At 34.4% G+C, this 21,571-nt stretch overlaps 1 protein-coding gene across 1 annotated transcript in view; it reads right to left on the bottom strand.

The window, feature by feature from the left end:
• Positions 1-21,571, bottom strand: part of CNBD1 (cyclic nucleotide binding domain containing 1) — a 568,311-nt gene that overhangs the window by 148,768 nt on the left and 397,972 nt on the right. The window lies entirely within an intron of this gene.

Below are 21,571 nucleotides of genomic sequence, written 5' to 3'. Positions count from 1 at the left end.
TCCAGCATATGTGATGCCTAATTTTGTTCCCTAATTTGAATAAGGCAATATGTACTTGAGAGGTTCAGCTAAGGGAAGATGAGCAGATTGTAATCTACTTTATTTCTTTTCAGGAAAAAATTGCATGTGAACCTATCGAGGAATTCTGACATTTCATAATCAATCTAACAATTATAAACGTTTATTGAGATCATACTATATTTTGAACACTTACTAAACTTGGAAGGTTAAAAATAAATAAATGAAAGACAATTATTAAGAAACTCATATAGAGGTAGGAGGAAGAAGAAAAACATATAAATAACTATTTACAAAGCAAGCTACACACATGATAAATAGAAATTAGTTAACAGAGGAAAGGTACTGGAATTAAGATATAAGAAAAGATTTCCAATAAAAAAGGCTTCAGTTGGGACTTAAACGAAGCTAAGAAGTTCAGTAGATAGAGTGGGGGCAAGGAAAGCATTCCAGGCATGGGGGACCACAGAGAAAATCCAAGAGCCCAGAGATGGTGTATTGATTATGGAACAACCAAGAGGCCAGTATCAATGGATCAAAAAGTATATAATGGGGAGTAAGGCATGTCTGGAAAGGTAGGAGGGGACTAAGTTAAGAAGGCCTTTTGATGTTAACCAGAATATTTTGTATACTATCCATGGAATAGAGAATCATAAGAGTTTATTGTGTTAAAGAGGTAATATGGGCAGATCTGTGTTTTATTAAAATCATTTACTGGCAGGATGGAGAATAGATTAGAGTAGGCAAAGACTTGAGGCAGACAAAAACACCAGAAAGCCATTACAAAAATCCAGGCATTAGACGATGATGGCCTACACTAGAGTGGTAGCAGTGTCAGAAGAAACAAGGGGTCATCTTTGAAACATGATACAAAGGTAATATCAACAGACTTTGACAAAATATTGGAAAACTAGGGGTTAGAATTAGTTAGGTATCCAGGATGACTCCCAGGTTGAAAGACTGAACTACTGGGTAGATGATTTTGCCCTGTAGAATAATAGGGAGGTAAGGAGGGCTTAAGGGAAAAGATAATGAGTTCCTTTATGGACCTGGTGAATTTAAGATGCACTTGAGATGTCTAGTTGAGATATATGGAATGCAATTGAAGATGTGGGATTGGAAGTCATCAGAGGGATTGGAGTAGTAAAGGTAGATTTAAAAGTCATCAACATAGAAAATGTAAGTTCATCCACTAGAGCTGATGAGGATCACTAAGAGACATGTGGAGGGAATAAGCAATAAACAAGAGGACCAAAACAGAACATTGGAGGCACCTATGGTTGCACAGTATGATCTAGAAGATTATCCAGTAAAGGAAACAAAGAAAGATCAGTCACATAGGTAGAATAAGAACCTGGAGAAAGTTGTGTTCTGAAAACTATAGAAAAGAGAAAGATCAACAATATCAAAGACTACAGAGAATGGGGGCAGCTAGGTGGCACAGTGAAGAGAGCACCAGCCCTGGAGTCAGGAGTACCTGAGTTCAAATCCAGCCTCAGACACTTAATAATTATCTAGCTGTGTGGCCTTGGGCAAGCCACTTAACCCCATTGCCTTGCAAAAACTAAAAAAAAGAGACTACAGAGAGGTCAGGAAGCATGAGAATAGAAAAAAATGCCCTGGAAATGGCAACTAAGAGATCATAAATTACTTTGGAGAAAGTAGTTTCAGTAAAATAATAAGGCCAGAAGCTAGTCTGTAAGAGGTAAAGAAGAGAATTAGAGTGGAAAGAGTTATTTGCAGTTATTGTAGATGATCTTTTTAATGAGTTTAGATACAAAAGGCAGAAGAGATATAAAATGAGGACAGAAGGATCAAGTGAGCATTTTTCAGAATATGGGGAACATGGGTATATTTGTGGGGAGAAAGGAGATGGTCTATTGTAGTAGAAAGAAAAAATGAGATCATTTGAACCATTAGAAGAGTTAGTCTTGGCAAGGACTAAGACCACTTCATCATATGAGATAAGGGCAAAGGCATTTGAGTGAGATGAGATGAGAAAGAGAGGGAGAAGGAGCTCATGTTGAATAGCCTCAATTTTTTACTGTAATATATGAGACAAGTTTCTTAGCTAAGAGAGTGGGGGGGGCAGGAGGAGCATGGGTGATTTGAGAAGAGATGAAAAGGTTTGGAAAAGCAATTGTAGAAAGTGTGAAAGAGAGTTGATAAGGGAGGTATATAATAGGATTTCCTAGCATCAGGGAGGGTGTAATTGAATTTGCATAAGATAAATTTGTAGTAGCCTAGTAGAATAGTTGCATGGTTTTTTTCATCTTTATTAAGCAACACATATATAGGAGTGAAGGCTGGAAATAGCCAGAGAGATCAAAGGCTGAGGCTTGGCTGGTATAATCAGAAATATGATAATGGAGTTAAGGATGCAAGACAGGATAGTGTAAAGTTGAACTGGTTCACCAACAGGTCATAATAGGGAAAAGAGAAGAGAGTGGCTAATGTGGGGGAGATAGCCTACAAGAGAACTGAAGGGTCATGAATTGGAGGGCATAGAATGAATGAGGAGTAAAATTTTGCAAGAGAAAACAGAGGGGTATGTGAAAGCCAAAATATTAGGGTTATATTGGGAATTTCAGAAATCTTGAAGAAAGAAACATTGTATTTCTAAAATATAGAGAGAATTGCATCAAATTTATAAAGTCATATGTTATTCCCTAATGGATAAATGGCAAAAGAATATGGACAGTTTTCAAATGTAGAAATTAAAGCTATATACAATCATATGAAAATGCTCTAAATCATTATTGATTAGAGAAACGCAAATTAAAACAACAGTAGGTATAATTTCACACCTATCAGATTGGCCAAGATGAGAAAAAGGGAAAATGATCAAGATTGGAGAGGTTGTGGGAGGATTGGAACATTGATGCATTGATGGTGGAATTGTAAATGGAACCAACCTTTCCGGAGAGCAATATGGAACTATACTCAAAGAGCAATAAAAATGTTCATACCCTTTGACCCAGCAATTCCAATTCTAGGTCTATTTCCAGAAGAAATTATTTTTAAAAAAGGGAAAAGTCCTACATGTTCCAAAATATTCATAGTAGTTCTTTTTATTGTGGCAAAGAATTGGAAATTGAGGGGATACCCAACAATTGGGGAATGGCTAAACAAGTTGTGGTACATGAATACTATGGAATATTATTGTTCTACAAGAGACCATAAATGGTGGGATTCTAGAGAAGCATGGAACTAATTCCAGGAACTGATGCTGAGTGAAGGAAGTAGAACCAAGAGAACAATGTTCACATCAACAACATTGTGAAATGAACAATCTTGATGTAAGCAGCTCCACTCCACAGTCCAGAGAGCTAAGACAACTATATTTGACTTGCTATGGATTATATTTTCCCCATCCAGAGGAAGAAAACAAAACAAAACACACACACACACACACACACACACACACACACACACACACAAACAAAACCTTCTGAGTCTGATGAACACTTCAGAAAAGTTATCTCTTATGTATCTCTTTCCCTTAATCCTAATTCCTCATACCAAAAATTACTGATTTGTAAGCATGTTTATCAAAATATGTATGTAAAATGCTAACCTGGCTGTTCGCTGCTAAGGGGAGGGGGGGGGTGGGAAGGGAGGGTGAAAGGAAACTTTGTAACTTAAATATATACACATGCATATGAATGAAAATAAATAATTTTTTTAAAAAAGGTAACAGTGTGGTAAAACTTTGGCCCTCTGAATTTGGTCCTGAGTCTCCCTATCTATATATTGTCAGTAAAGTGAATTGGTAGGTCAAAACAAACAAACAAACAAACAAATAAATAAATAAATAAATAAATGAATGAATGAATGAATGAATAAATAAAGACAGTGACTGAAGTCAAGACTACCCATCCATCTTTCCTCTTTCACTTCTCTCAGAAGATAAATGAAGTAGGAGATGAAGTACCTGATGTATAAGTTGCTCACTCTTTACACCAAAGAGACTGAGAGACTCTCATCATTTCAGTTAGGAAATAGCATTAGCATCAGAATGTAGAGGTAACTGTGCAGGCACAGATGAAAGTCATTGTTTTAGGGTACCTGGAAGACTCTAAGCTTGGCTGGTCCATTGGTGCTTTGCATTTGAGAATACACTACAACATCAGGAGAGAGAAGGCATGACAAGCACTAGGGCAGTTCAAATCTCACCTGAGGAAAGTGGTTTTAGTTGACAGTCGAAAATAGTAAGCCCCCTGCACAGACATATGGAAAACGCTTGACCTGGCTCCTAACACCATTATCTTAGAGGACACATTGAGGCTGTGCTCGTCAAGAGATGGAAAGTACAGAATACTCTTGTGGTCTTTTTGTAGGTTCTCTGTACACAAGGAAGCAGGAGATGACATTCCAAAATTCTCCTTTGAATCACTTGCTACCAAGCACCACTATCCTTGATTAAATCCTTAATGACATTTATCCTGATGGTCCTGTCATGGGAACTTTGTGATGATCGAACTTTCAGTGCCCTGCACTTCTTACATGAATAAGAATATTAAGAAATTTCATTTCTGGCTTTCTTCAAAACAGTGTTAAATAACAAGTGATTCACTAACTGGTTGTGGATGGAACTACACTAAGAGATTTGCATTTGAATGGATTTGTTTTCAGGTATGACCTCTAAGATCTATTTTAAATTAATTTCCCATTTCATAGTCTTCCAGTTTATCTGCAGACACTTGTATGAAAAAAAAATAAAATAAACGTACATCTTTCCTGTGAAGCTAAAGGCAATTTCATGAATTGCTTGAAGTCTTGTTGAACTATTCTACATCAATCAAAGGACTGAAAGAAGGTGCCAAGTACTTCTAGCTCCTTGACAAAATAATCTGCCCTTGTCAGAATCCTCAGAATGGAGATCATATGAGAAGAGTTTGCATAGACCATTGAGAATAGCCCTGAAAACATTTTCAGGCATGCAGATTATTTATAGGAGTGCTTATAAAGATTGTGGTGACACTTTGTTCCAATGGCTAAGAATTGGCTCTTAGGAGAAGCCCATCTAAAGAATTGAAAGCTAATGCAAATAAATATAAGTTAAGCTCATTAACTTTCAGGAGATGACTGAGGAGACAGGGTAAATACATGACAAATTTCACATTATCATTGAACTTTCATGTCTACCTGTATTGCCCCAGTCTCTCTGCTGGCCTCCAATCTTGCATCTTCAATTACCAATCAGGCATCTTGTACAGGATGGCTAATAGACATCATAAACTTACCACGTCCAAAAAGAAATTCATTATTTTTCACCCTTAACTCACCCTCTTCTTCCTACCTTCCCTATTACAGTAGAGGGCAACACCAGCCTCCCAGTCCCTCAGGGTCAGTAACATAATTGACTCCTCACTATCTCACCCCCTCCCATATTCAATATGTTCAAGGCATGCCAACTTCACCTTTCTAATATCTCTCAAATAGCTCCCCTTCTCTCCTCTGAGACTGCTATCTCATTAATGCAGGTCATCATACCCTCAACACTTGGACTATTATGATTTTTACTGAGGTGTCTGCCTGCCTTAAGTCTCTTCCCAATTCAAACCATCTTTCATTCAGCCACCAAATGATTTTCCTAAAGGTCAGGTTCATTTACTTCAGCCCCTGACCCCTAATTCAAATAAATTTCAGTGCCTTCCTAGATTCTCCAAGAACAAATATAAAACCCTCCTTAGCATACAAAGCTTTTTACAATGTAGACCCCTCCTATCTTTCCAGTCCTCTTATACTTTACTCCCTCCCAAATACTCTGATTGAATAAAACTGCATTCCAGGTTATTCCATGAATAACATTTTCTCTGACTATTCCTCACATCTAGAATTGTCTCTTTGAGTGTAGGGTATATTTCAGGGAAGATTAGGACTTCTAATGTGAGGACTGCTAAGTGAGTCCTTTTCAGAGCTGGTTTCTCCCTTTAGTGTCCATCTGATTCACCCAGTTTTCACCCATGGCTCCAAGAAGCTGGGTTTTGGCACATGGATTGAACCATGGGCTGAAGTTGACTGAGGGGGTCTCAAACCCTTCATTGAATTGGGGGGGTGTCTACTCTGCACGTGAAGATTTCCCTTGGAAGAATAAATAGGTGAGAACAACTAAAGGCAGTTGAAGCAGGTATTGGGGAACATTTAAAGGTTAGTTAGAAAAGGAATATGCCAGATCATCCATTGCATCATGAGCCATCACCAGTCATCTTAACTTTTATCTTGTCATGGGATTTCAATGTCTCCAGAAGAGAGAGAGTGAGGCTGACAATTTTTTGCATTTCTGCCTCATTTAAATCAAGTTATGTTCAAATAAAAAAAATCTGGCATACTATTCTACCATTTTTACCTTCTTCAAAGTCCTGTGATGAAGTGCAAGGTGTAGCTCCACTATACAACACTTCACATAGGTGTACAGTCCATGGGATCATCTTCTCACTATACTGAAGCAGCAGTGGGATTCAGCAGGCCCCTGGAACTCTAAGCAATCTTTTTGAAGGACTGCCCTGCTCACCACTTGGCATGAGGAAAGGGCTAGAAAAGGCACCCTAAAAATTATATGCTTCATCTAACACTAATCTACCTATTTTCTCTAGGATTTGCAATAAACACTAATCTAGTCAAGAAGCTTGTATGCATTGAAAGGAGTAACATGTGATTGCCATCTGCAGAAAAAACACTTCACTACTATCATCAGTACATGTACTCCCATAATGACAAACCCTGATGAGGTCAAAGAAAAATTTTATGAATAGCTGAAGATCCTTATTAAAAAGGTACCAAATAAGGATATGCTTATAATTCCAAGTGACTTTAATGAAAGAGTAGGTACTGACTACCACACATTTCAGGGAGTCTTTGGAAGGATTTAGCTAGAAATAATAACAACAATGATCACTTACTACTGAAGACTTGTTCATCTTATGACCTTCTTATCACTAACATTGTCTTCCATTTACCTAAATGCAATAAATTTTGTACATGCATTCATAAAGCAAACATTGACATTTAATAAATTATGTGATTGCAAGGAGAAGAGACAGACAAGATGTGAGAGTGATTATGGAAATATATAGTGAAGAATGCTGGACTGATGATAGACTTATTCTCTCCAAGTTTAATATTTGCATTCAGTAAAAGTGAATTGCCACCACAAAGATGACTACCAGAAGATTTAATGTCAACAGATGAGAGTGCTTTTCCATGCATGATCAGCTTGTTGCTAATTTGAAGGGAAAATGAGCTAGCACATGTTTGGTAATAGTGGAATAGAAAAGGAGTAAGTAGCTTTTGAATATTTGCTATACAACACCACATTTACTCATATGGGCCAGAACACTCAACAAACATCAAAACTGGTTTAACAAAAGTGACAGAGAAGTTCAGAAACTGCTAAACAAAAAAAAAAAACAGAAGTATGATTCATTCATCTCAAAAAAGACAGCATTTAACTCATAAAAAGTAAAGTGAAAGTCAACTTTAGAAAGAGTCAGGATTCTTGGCTCATTCAAAAGGCAGTTGAATGCTGAGTAACAATACAAAGCATTTTTATGATGCCTTGAAGGCTATTTATGGCCCAAAGACCTATGATATATCTCAACTACTCAATGATGAAAAAGAATATATTGAACATGATACTGAAGAGATAGCTTGAACATTTCCATGGTGTTCTCAACATACTGTCATCAACCGATGCTCAAGTACCTGAACCCAGATTACAATCAATTCCTTTCTAGAAGAACTTGCAATTGAAGAAGAGGTTTTGAATTTCATTAGGCTTCTGCAGTGTGGAAAAATATCTGATGCTAATTTTATTCCAGCTTAAATTTACAAGGATCCACATCTTATAAAAAAAGCTGACACAAAGTTTCCAGCTTATTTAGAAAGAGGATTTATTCTCTAGGAGTTCAAGGATGCCTATATAGCCCATCCCTATAAAGTTAAAGAAAATAGATTAGTCTGTGACAATCACAGGGTTGAGATGAGGAGGTTCTTTTTCATTCAGTACTGGCAAGATTCTTTCCAGAAGGTTTACCCTACATCTGTAAGATAATGATTTATCTGAGAACCAGTGTGGCTTCTAAAATGGCCAAGAACAATTGATGTGGTGTTTGTTGACTGACAGCTCCAAGAAAAATTCAGAATAGAGGACTGTACTTTAGTTGATTAGAAAAATTATGTCAAAATTTGGTTAGCCAGAGTTCATCATTATTGTACATCACTTTCATGATAGCATGCTTTCACAGATTCTAGATATAGGATGATGCCCTCATGCTTTTCTAGTCACCAATGGAATGAAGCAGGGCTATGTGCCTGTTCACCTTCTTTATAGCATGTTGTTTTTTATAATGTTGTTAGATGTCTTCAATGTGGATGAATATGGCATCAAGGTCATATACTGCATTGATGATAAATTATTTAAATTAATAAAAGCTACAAAGTTAAGATAAAAGAGGAAGGAGAGTTGGTGCATGGTTTTTTTGGTTTGTTTGTTTATTTGTTTATTTGTAAATGATTATGCACTCTCTGGAGCCACTGAGGCTGAGATGTAACAGATTCTTCACTAATCAGCACTACACCATCCATCCATGAAACCACTAGTTATAGCAAATGTAGAAATAGTGAATGCTGTGGATAACTTCACTTTGGCAGGATTTTTACTTTCCTGGGATGCTGATGCTGTTGTAAGCATTGCCAGAGATAGCTTAGTGTTTGGGAGACTACAAATGAAAGTATGGGAGATAAGAGGTATTAGACTCCTTACCAAATGGAAGGTCTACAGAGCTGTTGTGCTGACCTAATTGTATACCTGTGAAACCTGACCTGTATATGAGCACCACACCAGGGAATTGAATCGTTCCCATTTGAATTCCCTTTTCTTCCTTTTTTAATAATTTTTGCAAGACAATAGGTACCCAAGGTCACACAGGTAGTTAAGTGTCTGAGGCCAAATTTGAACTCAGGTCCTCCTGACTTCAGGACTGGTGCTTTATCCACTGTAATACCTAACTTCCCCCCTCCATTTGAATTTTCTAAGGAAGATTCTGAACATCACTTGATAAGATAATGGGCACTGATGTCCTTTCTCAAGCTAAACTGCTAAGCAATCCAATTTTCCTATAGAGAGCATAACTCCAGTAGGTGGAATATGGTGTTTTTGAATTCCAAACATATGTTTGGAGAATTTAACAAAAGGCAAGTGCTCACAAGGCAGTCAGAAGAAGGACACTCTAAAAGTCTCTCTGAAGAACTTTGAAATCAACTCTGTGACATGAGAGACATTGGCAAAGGACTGCCTAGCATGGCATTCCCCCATCAATGAAGGTGCTATGTTCCATAAACAAAGCAGAATTGAAGTGGTTCAAAAGAAATATTTAGAGACGTTTCCACTCCAAATGATCTTGTTTATTTGTTCCTGATCTGATAGAGCCTTCCAAAGTTCATTTTGATCTGAGCCACAGTTAGATACACTGTACCTTGAGTCCAACATAAGTATGTCCTTTTGGTCCTTTTTTTAAGAATTAAGGACAGGGAGGCTAGGTGGTGCAGTGGATAGAGCACTGGCCCTGGAGTCAGGACTCCCTGAGTTCAAATCTGGCCTCAGACACTTAATAATTACCTAGTTCTGTGGCCTTGGGCAAGTCCCTTAACCCTATTTGCCTTGAACAAAAAACGAATTAAGAACAACAACCAACCAAACAATATGCTAAAGTTACTTTTGTCACTAGGTCCTTTTAACTCCTCCCTATGTGACTACTCAGTCATTCCTGTCTTGGCCTCATTGTTTCAAAACCCAGTCATGAACTTGTGATCAGGTATTTAAATGACACAGTCGCATTACATCTTGACTCCAATATAGTAATATAATTTTGATCCTCTTCAAGAATGAAGGACAATGACAAAGAATATTCTCCTCTCTTCACCAGTTATTGTTTTCCCTAACTTCCTTTAATTTCCAACTAAAATTTCATCTTTTATAGAAAACATTTTTCTGATTCCTCTTTTCTAGCACTTTCTCTTCATTTTTCCTATTAATCCTACATATATATTATACATATTTATTCATTAACTTCTTCATTAGAATATGAGCTCCAAGAGGACAGGGACTGTCTTCTGCCTCTTTGTGTATTCCCAGTGTTAAACATAGTGTATGGAATGTTGCAGGCAGTTAATACATGTTTATTGATTTAATTTAAGAACTGTAAGTGACCTTGGAGGCTAAGTTTTACCTGAAAATATATTTCTTTCAATATACCTCACAAATGATCACTTAATATTTTTGAAGACCTCCATTTGAGAGGACATTCTCTAAGTATTCCATTCTACTTTGTATGAGACAAGAAGGGAAAATATTTTCTTTTAATATGTTGTATTTTGTTAGATGTCAACTACATTTTTACCTCTGTCCTTTTTATACATTGTGCTTCTATCCTCTGGAGTAGAGGAGCAAATTCAATCTTCTTTCTATATTGATATTATTACATGACCCCTTCCAAGCCTCTTTTTTTCTGGTGTATATGAGAGTTAAATAAATATTCAAGTAAAAAACAAAACAGGTACACTTCAACATTTAAGGCTTCTGAATCAATATTAAAATTTCAACAGCCCAGTGACAAGCCTTAAATAAAATAGATAATAAAATTTTATTTAAATTCTTGATTGTAATCATATTTATTAATGCCTAGAGGATAACAATAAAATTTATAGATAGAATAGATGTTTTAATTTAACATAATGTAATTTTGTGATAAGAAATATAAACTCGTAGATTAGAAAGGTTTGGGGAAACATAACAGAGTTAAACAATGCAAGAGAGTAAATTGTTATTCAATCCCATTATTAGCATGGAATTAATAAGGAATTCACAATGCAATGGAAGAATGGAAAGACCTTATGACCACCCTACCAGACTAGTAAATCAAATGACTAAAACCAACAATAATCTGTACATTGATTCAGCATCCAGAGCTGAGGATAGGCCCAACTGCCCACTTCCTAACTCTCTATTACCAAAAGAATACTGTCTTTTGACCCCCCTAACTGGGTCATTGTCTTACCTCAAATGTCCAGGATCTAAACATCTATAAAACTTCATTTCCAAAGGTGGTTCAGGTCTCAACTTCTGTGGCCCAGATCTTAAACCACTGGTGCAAGTCAATTCTTCTACTTTCCTTTTCTTAATTTAACTTAAGTTTTAAACATCACCAGAACTGGGCTGCCCTTTCCACTCCTCTTCCGCAACTCCATATTCCAACCAGATGCAAGACTATGCCACTCATTTCACTCTTCCAACTGCACCCCAGTCAAAATTCTAGCCTCTAGTAGCTACTAAATTGACTACTCATCTTTATAAGTCCAATTTCTAATAGCTGAATTTAGAGCCAGAAAATATGAGTTAGAATTTGTCCCCAAGGAAACTTCTCTGAACTTCAGTTTCCTCATCTATACAATCTGGATAATAACAGCAGCCATCTTACAGGGATTGCTGTTAGGACTGAATGAAAGAATTTATGTGAAATTATTTGAAGTTTTTTTTTAACAAATTTTACAGTGCTTTAAAAATGATAAATATCATACATACAATCTAAAAACAAGTTAGGATGTTATTATTTTTTGTTTGTTTTAGGGTGTTTTGTGTATGTGTCTTTTATAAGGCTGTCTCACTAATGATACATATTAAGTCTAGATTACACAAAAAGAAACCTTTTTTCACATGAATAATTATCTAATCCACATTCTCCACTTGTTAATTTTTTAAATCTGTATAAACTTTTATGTGAGTTTATGCTTATTGAACTTTATTTTATATATAGTCAATTATTATAACCTGTCAACATCTTTTTAGATCCTAATTTTGTCATTTATTGTGTCAACTATCTTTCCCAACTTCATGTCAGTAGCAAATCAATATTCATGCTATCCATGTCTTATGCTCAGCTGCTGATAAAAATGTTAAATAGTCCAAATCCAAGGACAGAATGCTACAGTATTAGATATATCCTCCCAGGTTGATATTGATCCATTAATTACTATTCATTGGGTCTACCATTCCATCAGTGCAAAACTACTGAATTATACAATCATCCAGTTCATATTTCGTTATCTTTATTTCCTTTATAATGAGGTCAATGAAATATCTTACTGAAATGTATGTATCCTATGTTAGACATAGAAGAAAATATACATATATATTCTCCTGTTTCATTCTTTTAAGATAGGGAAATTTTGTTAATCTGATATGAACTCAGCCTAGCTAGAATTCCTTTCAAAATGTTTCAATGGATCTGTCAATGTGGCAACTCTGCAATAATTCAGCTTTGATGGGCAACTGGTTGACACAGTAGATTGAGCACTGGCCTGGAATCAGGAGCAGCTGAGTTAAAATTTGACTTCAGACACTTGATACTTATCTGTATGAACCTGGTCAGGTCACTCAGTTGTCTTTCGAGAAAAATCAACTTTGACCCATTCATGCCTTCTCAATGCCAAAGAGATGTTTCCTCACTTATTCCTGATAATTTTCCATGGAGAGATTTATTTAATTGTATAGCCAAGAATTCTACAAGTGAATGAAGTTAGGTAAACTACTTATCATTCAGATTAATGACCTTTCACTGAATGTGAAAAGCGGAACAGCATTTGCTTACACAATTTTTCAAAGAATCAACACCAGCAACTCAAAATATCCACACAATGGGCAATCTCAATAATCTGTTTTTTTCTTAATCTTGATATGTTGATTTCACTTTAATAAAGGAAAATAAGTTTGTGGCTTGTTTCTTCATTCTACTCTGTTCAGGCTTAACATCACTGCTTTTGGCATAGAAAACAGAACCAAAAGAGTTGAGTATTTTTGTTCTTTTTAATCACATATTATCATCATATTTAACGAGAAGTTGTCTTAGCTTTCTCTGATCTTTTTCTTACCAATTTTGAGAAATTATTTTATAGTCTTTTGCATTCATTTCCAGTTTCATCATCTTCTTGATCTTAATATTAAGAATACTATTTGTACATAGTTATCTGTTCTTTATTCTATCTTCTAACTATATTCTATCTATATTTTAAAACATTAGGTTTTTTTCAATAAGTTCTCCTTGTCTTCAAAAACTTCATTCTTGGGGAAGCTAGGTGGTGCAGTGAATAGAGCACCAGCCCTGGAGTCAGGAGTACCTGAGTTCAAATCTGTCCTCAGACACTTAATAATTACCTAATTACCTAGCTGGGCAAGTCACTTAACCCCATTGCCTTGCAAAAAAATAAAACAAAACAAAAAGCAAAACTTCATTCTTGAGAGGTTCCCAACAGTAATTTTTTAAAAAATAAAATAAATTCTCTGATATAACATGTGTACTAAAACTTGTGATTTGTTAATTTGAAATCATTGAAGAAATGAAGGTTTGAGTTTCTGAGCATATTGATTTATTAAGCAATAAATTCCAGTTGCATAACAAATCAGGACAGGCCTCTTCAGCTTGACACTAGACACTGAATAAAGGCTAAGATGGATATTTGTGCATTAAAAGGAAGCAGTTAATAGGATATAAACCAGGATACAAAATTGGCAATCTGATTTCTATTTGGAGGAAAGATTTCCTCAAAGTTGGTAGGCAAATAGTGAATCTGGAAGATTGGGAAGGGGGAGAGGAAGAAAGTAGCTTTTCTCAGGTGTGAAACAGGATTTCACTCAATTCCCATGATTAGAAAGCCAGTAGAATTTACAAGTAAATCCTCAGCTTTACAAGAAGTCAGTTTGGTTCACACAATGCTCTTACCCTGCAGTGTGAATTGAAGAGAGTCTACTAATAGCAACTACACCTAATAGTTACAAAGGAAGACTTTTTGAAGAAGATGGCACTAAAACTGAAAACTGAAGTTAAAAATTCTAAGCAGAATCAACAAAGATAGAGGGAATTTGAGGGGTGAGGATCAATTTGCGTAAGGATTTCAGAGAATATACTTGTAATATTCATCTCAAAGAAAGGCTAATACTCCAGTTTGACTGTTAACATAGGTCACATGAAAGAGGATACCATCCAGGGAGCACCCTGTATACAAGGAGTACTGAATTAACAAACAGAGGGAGAATAGAGATACTTGAGCATTAGCAATAACAAGAGCATGGTGAAAGTTTACTTATGGTCTATTCTGCTGCTGGACTTGATGCCACCCAAATGTTTAAATTTTGAGGAGTCTTTTGAATGGAATAGAAAGGAGAACAGGCACAGGCAAAAGATAGTCTCTCCTCATTCCCTGCACTGGCTGAGTAATTTGTATTTTTAATATACATATATATATATATATATATGTATATGTATATGTATATATACATATATATATATTGGGTATATAAACAATAAATCAAAATGCAAAAATCTTTTTAAATGGACATAATATTATTGCTAAAAGTCTAAAGATAGGTTGGAGTTAATCAGATTGCAGCAATCCTTAATTTCAGGACACAGATATTTGTTTTTTCCCCTAGAGAAAGATAGCAGTTAATGGAAGTTATTGATCAGAAGAAATATTGGGAAGATAGACAACTTAGGGAGGACACATATAACCCTACAAACATTAGTAAAAGTACCACCCTCTCCTAATATTTCTTAATGCATATATCATGTGCAACATGGTTTAGAAATATAATTGGAATATTTTGGAGAATTTATCAGTCATATGATTCTGACATACTAAAGTATGTCCATAGTATGACTTAGTTCTTTTCCTTCACATTCATTTCAGGGCCCCCTTTTCACCAGATGCTGCTGCTAAATCTCTCAAGTTTTCCATACCTGATGTACCATTCAGAGGTTCTACATTGAATTTAAGCAGCATTCCCAGTACCACTTTTTGCTTCCAGTTTTTATAGCATTTCCCTGGCTTAAAATAAGTAAAACTTTCACCTTAAGTTTCTGCAGAACAATTTTTTTCTGAAAGGAAGGAAGCTACAAGGATAGAAAATGTTGCTGTATGTCACCCAATTTTGAGGCACATTAGGATATCAATATAATTGTTTTTTAATGTGCTTTTCCTCTGTGGCAATGTTCCCTCCTGAAGTCCTGGAAAGTATGTCACAGACAGTTATCACTGATAGAAATAACTCCAACTTCTAAGAGGAAAAATACAGTAGCAAATGCAAGCTAGAAAATTGTAGCAATTTTTATGGATAGGCAACTTTAGTCCCTTGGCAAACTATGTCTCAAATAATTTCTCTCCTTGACATTTTCCCAAAAGTGCATTTATGTCAGAAAAGTGGCCAAAAAGGAGGCCTAGTTAGGCATTTAACTTCAGTCAGAGATTTCCACATCATCTCAGCAGTTCATGAGACTTATTTTGCCCTTTAAATTTGAGTCTAATATTTAAGAACAAAATATAATCTATGTAATACTGCTCTGGTGAAAAGGGAATTACTCACTTTCTGAAAATGAATTATCACTTTTGGGCCCTGTGTGTACCATATATCACCCTAGAAATCATGGTTTACTAAATGACAGTCTTGTGAACCAGGAGAAATTATGTCTTTATGAAAAAGAAATGAAAGGTATACTTTCTTTTCACCAGGAGGATTAAATCAAATACTGGATAGTATATTCTATCTTCTCAAACTAAATCTTCTAATTCTGCAGAACTCTAATGAATACATATGACAACAATATGAAAAAAAGAAAAAAGCTAATAGTAAGAGAATGAGTCTGTACAAAAGGACTGATTAAGACAGTAAAACATCAATTGTCACCAATTTATCCTTATATACAAGGTTCATCCTTTGGACAACAACTGAATCTTGATATGGGACTAATCTAAGTCTATAAATAAATTGCAACAGTATATAACAAACCAATTATGAGTGAGATTATGTGATCACATGAATTAGTTGCAAGGAAGGGCTTAATGAATGTGAAATTCTGGAGCATTGGGTCATTTCTATAATTAAAATATGGCACACAGGAATATCTACAATAATATAAGGATAGTTGGGCCTAGCCAAGTCAGGTTGTCTTGGTGAAGGATGTATTAACATTCAAATGAATGACAGCAAATGGCACCACTGTCTCAAACTTAGCCAAAAATACAGTTATGAAAATAACTCAAAAAGAGAAACAAAAAAGGTATATAATTAGTTACTGACTTTTGAATTACCAAACCTAAGAACTACTTTGAAATTTAAGTAGGAAATTTTGGCAAAGACAATATTTTCCCTGACTGACAGTGAAAAGGCATAGTGAAGAGCTGGCCTCATAGTTACAATATCTATATGAACCCCAGTAAATCATATAATCTCTTAGTGTCCCAGACATTAAAGGCGTAGAGTAATTGCCAGTCTTCATCAGTGAAAGAAGTTTCCTTCATAGAAGTTCCTTGTACCAATGAAATAACAAAAAATGCATATAGCTCTTAGGTGAAGCTACTACCTACAAAGATCCCAGGAAGGCTTGCCCAATAGAACAAATCAGAGATTTTAGTATTGGAATGTGCATTGTTAAAAGTCATCAAAAATCATCATCATCATCATTTTTATCACTGCATTCTCAAGAAGTATTATGTGACATTTACATAGGACTTTTTAAGTTTGCCACATACTTTAAGTGCATTACCTCATATTTTCCTCAAAACAATTTTATGAGATAAGCACCATGAATATATCAAGATCTTCAAGATGCCTTATATAAGTGATCTCATTTGATTAACTATTTCAATAAAAGTTTTACAGAATTTTTATAAGAGATCTCTCAAGACTTCTAAAACATTGTATTTAATAAGTCTCATCTACTTTAGATAATCCTCAAACACTCTCAGGGAAGAACCATTATTCAATTTGAAGAAGGTTAATTTTCATGGGGCTTTAGTCCCTACAGGGAAAGGCAAAGACTAACTATGAGGTTGTGATGTCAAGACATTTAACTGTATTTTTACCATTAAGCTTAGATGTGAATAGAATATAGAGCTTGCCAAAATGGAACACATAACAATAGTTTCAAACGTGTCCTTATTCATTACTTCTAGCACCTGCACTGCTCAAGAATATTCTGCTAATGACACTCAACTTTCCCTGATGAATAGGAGCTAAATTGAGTGGGACATACACTTAGAGGGAAGCATAGAGGTGGAGAAAGGAGGAATTTTGCCTTCTTTGGTGTTAGTGGGGTTAGGAAGACAGAGAAATGTGTTCCCAAAAATCCCAAATGTATAACCAAAGATTTCTTCACAGAAACAAAGTTATTATTCTTATTGAAGATAGATTTGGGGCAGTGGAAAGGTCATTAACTCTGAAGTAAGACCTGGTTTCATATCTTACCTCTAAGATTTATGACCTCTGTAACCATAAACAAGCTAGGTAACCTCCCTTGGTCTAATTTTTCTTTGGAGTTTATCATCTGTGTGACTTTATAAAAGTTGCTTGATCTCCTTAAGACTTAACTTCCTCATTTATAAAATTATGGGTTTGGTCTAATTGGCCTGGGACGTTCAGTACAACTAAATTCTCTTTCCTGTGATTCTAAAGTGAGAAATTAAACAAGATGATCTCTAAAATTGTGGCAGTTCAAAAATAAATTTCAGATACTTTTAATAAGGGTTAAATAGAGGTCTTTAAAAAAGGCCTAGTAAAAGTCATTATTTTTATGAGAACAGTTTTCCAAGTTCAAAATAACCAAGTTTTTTTTGTTTGTTTACATGTTTTTCTATCTTTTTAAACTTGTATTCCATTTCAAAGAAGTTCCATGGTTAGGAACAGGTGGAGGACAGAATAACTTAAGTTAGGTTCACTTTATTTCAAACAAATGGAACAAACGGAAACAAAGAGCTACAAACCTAGAAGTTAATGCTACATGCTAGGAAAAACAATTGCTACAGAATTTGTCCAAATATTAAACCCTATAATAGATTTGAAATTTGGTTAAATTAATGAAAATCAGACTTTTAACTATATTAAGGAATGTAATTATTTCATAAAATGAAGTACAATTATATTTATGAGGACTATAATATATAATATTCATAATCAAAATTTATTTCTAGGTGTATATGTAATGCTTTATATATATTTGAAAATAAATCACAAGTAGACATATAGACATATATACATATATATATATATATATATATATATATATATATATGAACTTTTTCAATGTTAAAACTACCACATTCATGCAAAGATATTGGGGGTTGGGGGGTGGATTAGTCATGTGTCAGTTAAGGAAAGCTAAAATTATAATAACATAGAATGCTCTACTTAGCCATAGTTCACACTGTAGAAGCAATTATTAACCTGATTCATAAGGCCTTTAACCAAAGTAATAACATTGTTCATCATTTATGACAGCTATTTTGTAAATCTAGTCTTGTAAACTTGCTAAGTCACATAATTGCCTATTTTTTATTTTGTTGCAACAAAAGAAAAACTGGAATGTCCTAGATTTATATCCTACAAAATAATAAATTGAGGATTGCAATGTACCTTTCTCAATATACTTTTGTGAAGTTAGGCACATTATCATTCCCATTTTATAAATGTGGAAAGTGAGGTCCTAAGAGTTTAAGAGACTTAATTGCCTGGGGCTTTTCTAGTTAATTAGTGAAGATACAGGGAATTGAACATAATAATGTCTTTTGATTCTGAGGCCATCCCTCCAACAACCTGTAATCATCACAATAGCAGTAATAACAGTGCAAGCTAAAGGACTATGTGCTGCCCTGATCAACTTGTAAAAATATCTCTTATAGACTTCTGTGTACATGTCAATGTTGTTTTGTTTCCTTTTATCATTTTGTATTTAGTTTAAATGCAATTGAAATGCATTGAAAATACAATTGGAAAAAAATTAAAAGACTAAAATGTAAATAACATTCTAAAATGTGGTTTTTCTAAGTTCAAATGCAGTCCAGATTTCTGTTTTTATTTACATTTGACATTACTGGATTAGATGCTTTTTCAAAGTTCCTTCCAGTTAGATTAAGGTGATTATTAGAAAAAAACTAAAATATTTATACTATGTTTAATCAGAAGATCAAGTCTTTTTGCACTTTTAAAACTATTTTTAATTTATTCTTAAAATTTTTAATACTCTACGTAAATTTTAAATTCTAAATTTTCTCCCTCCCAACAGATCCTTCCCCATTGGAAAAGCAACTAATTTGATACCCATTAGAAATGTAGATCCATGCAAAACATTCCCATATTGGCCATATTGTGAAAAAAAGAGAAAAAGTAAAGTATTTCATTCTCAGACATCATCCTTTACCTCTTTGGAGGTTGAGAATATTGTTCATAATGATTCATTTGGAATTTGGTATGGATTATAATATTGTTCAGAGCAACTAAGTCACAGTTGATTATCATTACAATATTATTGCTACTGTGTTCTATGTTTGCCTGGTTGCTCTGGTTTCTTCTTTGATCCACTCTTTCATGACATTTAGATTATTTAGTTTCTAATTAATTCTAATATATGCTTTAAAGGCCCTTTTTTGGATGTATTCTTTCTTAGCATTATGATCTGGAAAAGGTGCATTTAATATTTTTTTCTTTTCTGCATTTGTGAAGTTTTTATTCCCTAATATGTGATCAGTTTTGTGAAGGTGACATATACAGTTGAGAAAAAAGGCTTAGTCCTTTCTCCTTCCATGCAATATTCTCCTTAGATATAACATATCTGATGTTTCTAAAATTCTATTTGTCCTTTAAATTCCTTCTTTATTATCTTGTTATTAGATTCATCTAAAGGTGTTTGAGTGGGTTAAATTGAGATTTCCTGACTAATATAGTTGCATTACCTCCTGTAATAATCTTGTAATTAAATTGGTCTTTAAGAATTTTAATGATATGTATTTGGTGCATATATGTATATTAAATGTATATGATTAGTATTGATATGACTTCATTGTCTGAGATAGCTTTAAGCAAGATAAAGTTTTATTAAGTTTTCTCTTTAATTTTGTGGGGGTTTTTTCCCTTTATTTATTTAGATCATTACTGCTTATGGAACTATGCCCAAATAGCAATAAAACTGTTCATACCTTTTGATCCAGAAATTCCAACTCTAGAACTATATTCAGAATAAATTGTAAAAAATGGAAACAGTCCTACATGTTCCAAAATATTCATAGCAGCCCTTTTTTGTGGTGGCAAAGAACTAGAAATTGAGGGTATGTCCATCAATTGGGGAATGGCTAAACCAGTTATCGTACATGAATACTATTGTTTATTTTAATTGTTTTTAATTTGTTTAATTTAATTGTTTTTAATTATTTTAATTGTTTATTTTAATAATTGAATATTATTGTTTTATAAGAAACAATAAATGGTAGGACTCTAGAGAAGCATGGAATGACTTACGGGATCTGATGCTGAGTGAAGGGAGTAGAGCCAAGAGAACAATTTACACATCAACATTATGAAATTAATAACCTTGATGGAAGCAACCCCGCTCCATGAGTTCAGAGAGCTAGTATTTGACTGTATTATCCCTAACCAGAGGAAGAAAAACAAAACAAAACAGAACAAGATACACAGGGGAAAAAACCCTACCGAATCTGATGAACACTTTATAAAAATTATCTCTTATGTATTTCTTTCCCTTAATCCTAATTCCTCATGCCAAAAACTACTAATCTGTAAATATGTTTAACAAAATATGTGTAAAAATCCTAACCTGACCATTTCCAATTGAGGGGGGGGGGAGGGAGGATGGGAGGAAACTTTGTAACTTGGAAATATACATGTACAAATGGATGACAACAACTAAAAAAATTTTTTTTAAATTTTAAGATCATTCAGCTAAAACATAATAGTTTTTGCTCTAGTCCCATATTTTAACTGTGTATATATCTCTCTATTTCAAGTGTGCTTCTTGTAAAGAATATATTGTTAGATTCTGATTTTTAATCCATTTTGCTATTCACTTTCATTTTATGAATTCATATCATTCATATTCAGACTAACAGGATATATTTTCCTACATCCTACTCTCTTCTAATTATCTTTTTTTAAAAAACTTTCCCCTCTTCAAAAGTCTGTTTTCCTTTCAACACTGCTTCTTTTCATCCTGTCTCTTGCTGATCACACTTCTTAACTTTATCTTAGCCCCCTTTTCACTTACTTCCCTTTTGGGTAAGGTATATTTCTTTATTCAACTTGAGTGTGTGTGTGTTTGTGTATGTGTGTGTGTGTGTGTGTAGATATTTGCATAATATATATATCCATATATATGGATATATATATATATATATATATATATATATATTCTTCCCTCTTTGAACCATTCAAAAGAGAGTGGAGTTTATGCATTGATTTTCCCCCCATTACTTTGTCCTCCATTGCAAAAACTCTTCCTTGTGTGTCTTTTTTAGATGGAAAAATTTCCTCCATTCTGCTCTTCTTTGTTCCTTCTCCTAGATCATTCCTCTTTCTCAGTCATCAAAATATCTTTTGAGATAATTTCAACAGAATAGATTTATATCATTCCTTCTAAGTAGTCATTCTAAGTGCCCTAAAAATGAAAAAGTTCTAGAAGATCATTCATATCATCATCCCATTTGAGAATATTAA

The sequence above is a fragment of the Macrotis lagotis genome, chromosome X, assembly GCF_037893015.1.
Source record: "Macrotis lagotis isolate mMagLag1 chromosome X, bilby.v1.9.chrom.fasta, whole genome shotgun sequence".
Taxonomy (NCBI): Eukaryota; Metazoa; Chordata; class Mammalia; order Peramelemorphia; family Peramelidae; genus Macrotis; species Macrotis lagotis.
This window is presented reverse-complemented; position numbering and strand designations above follow the sequence as displayed.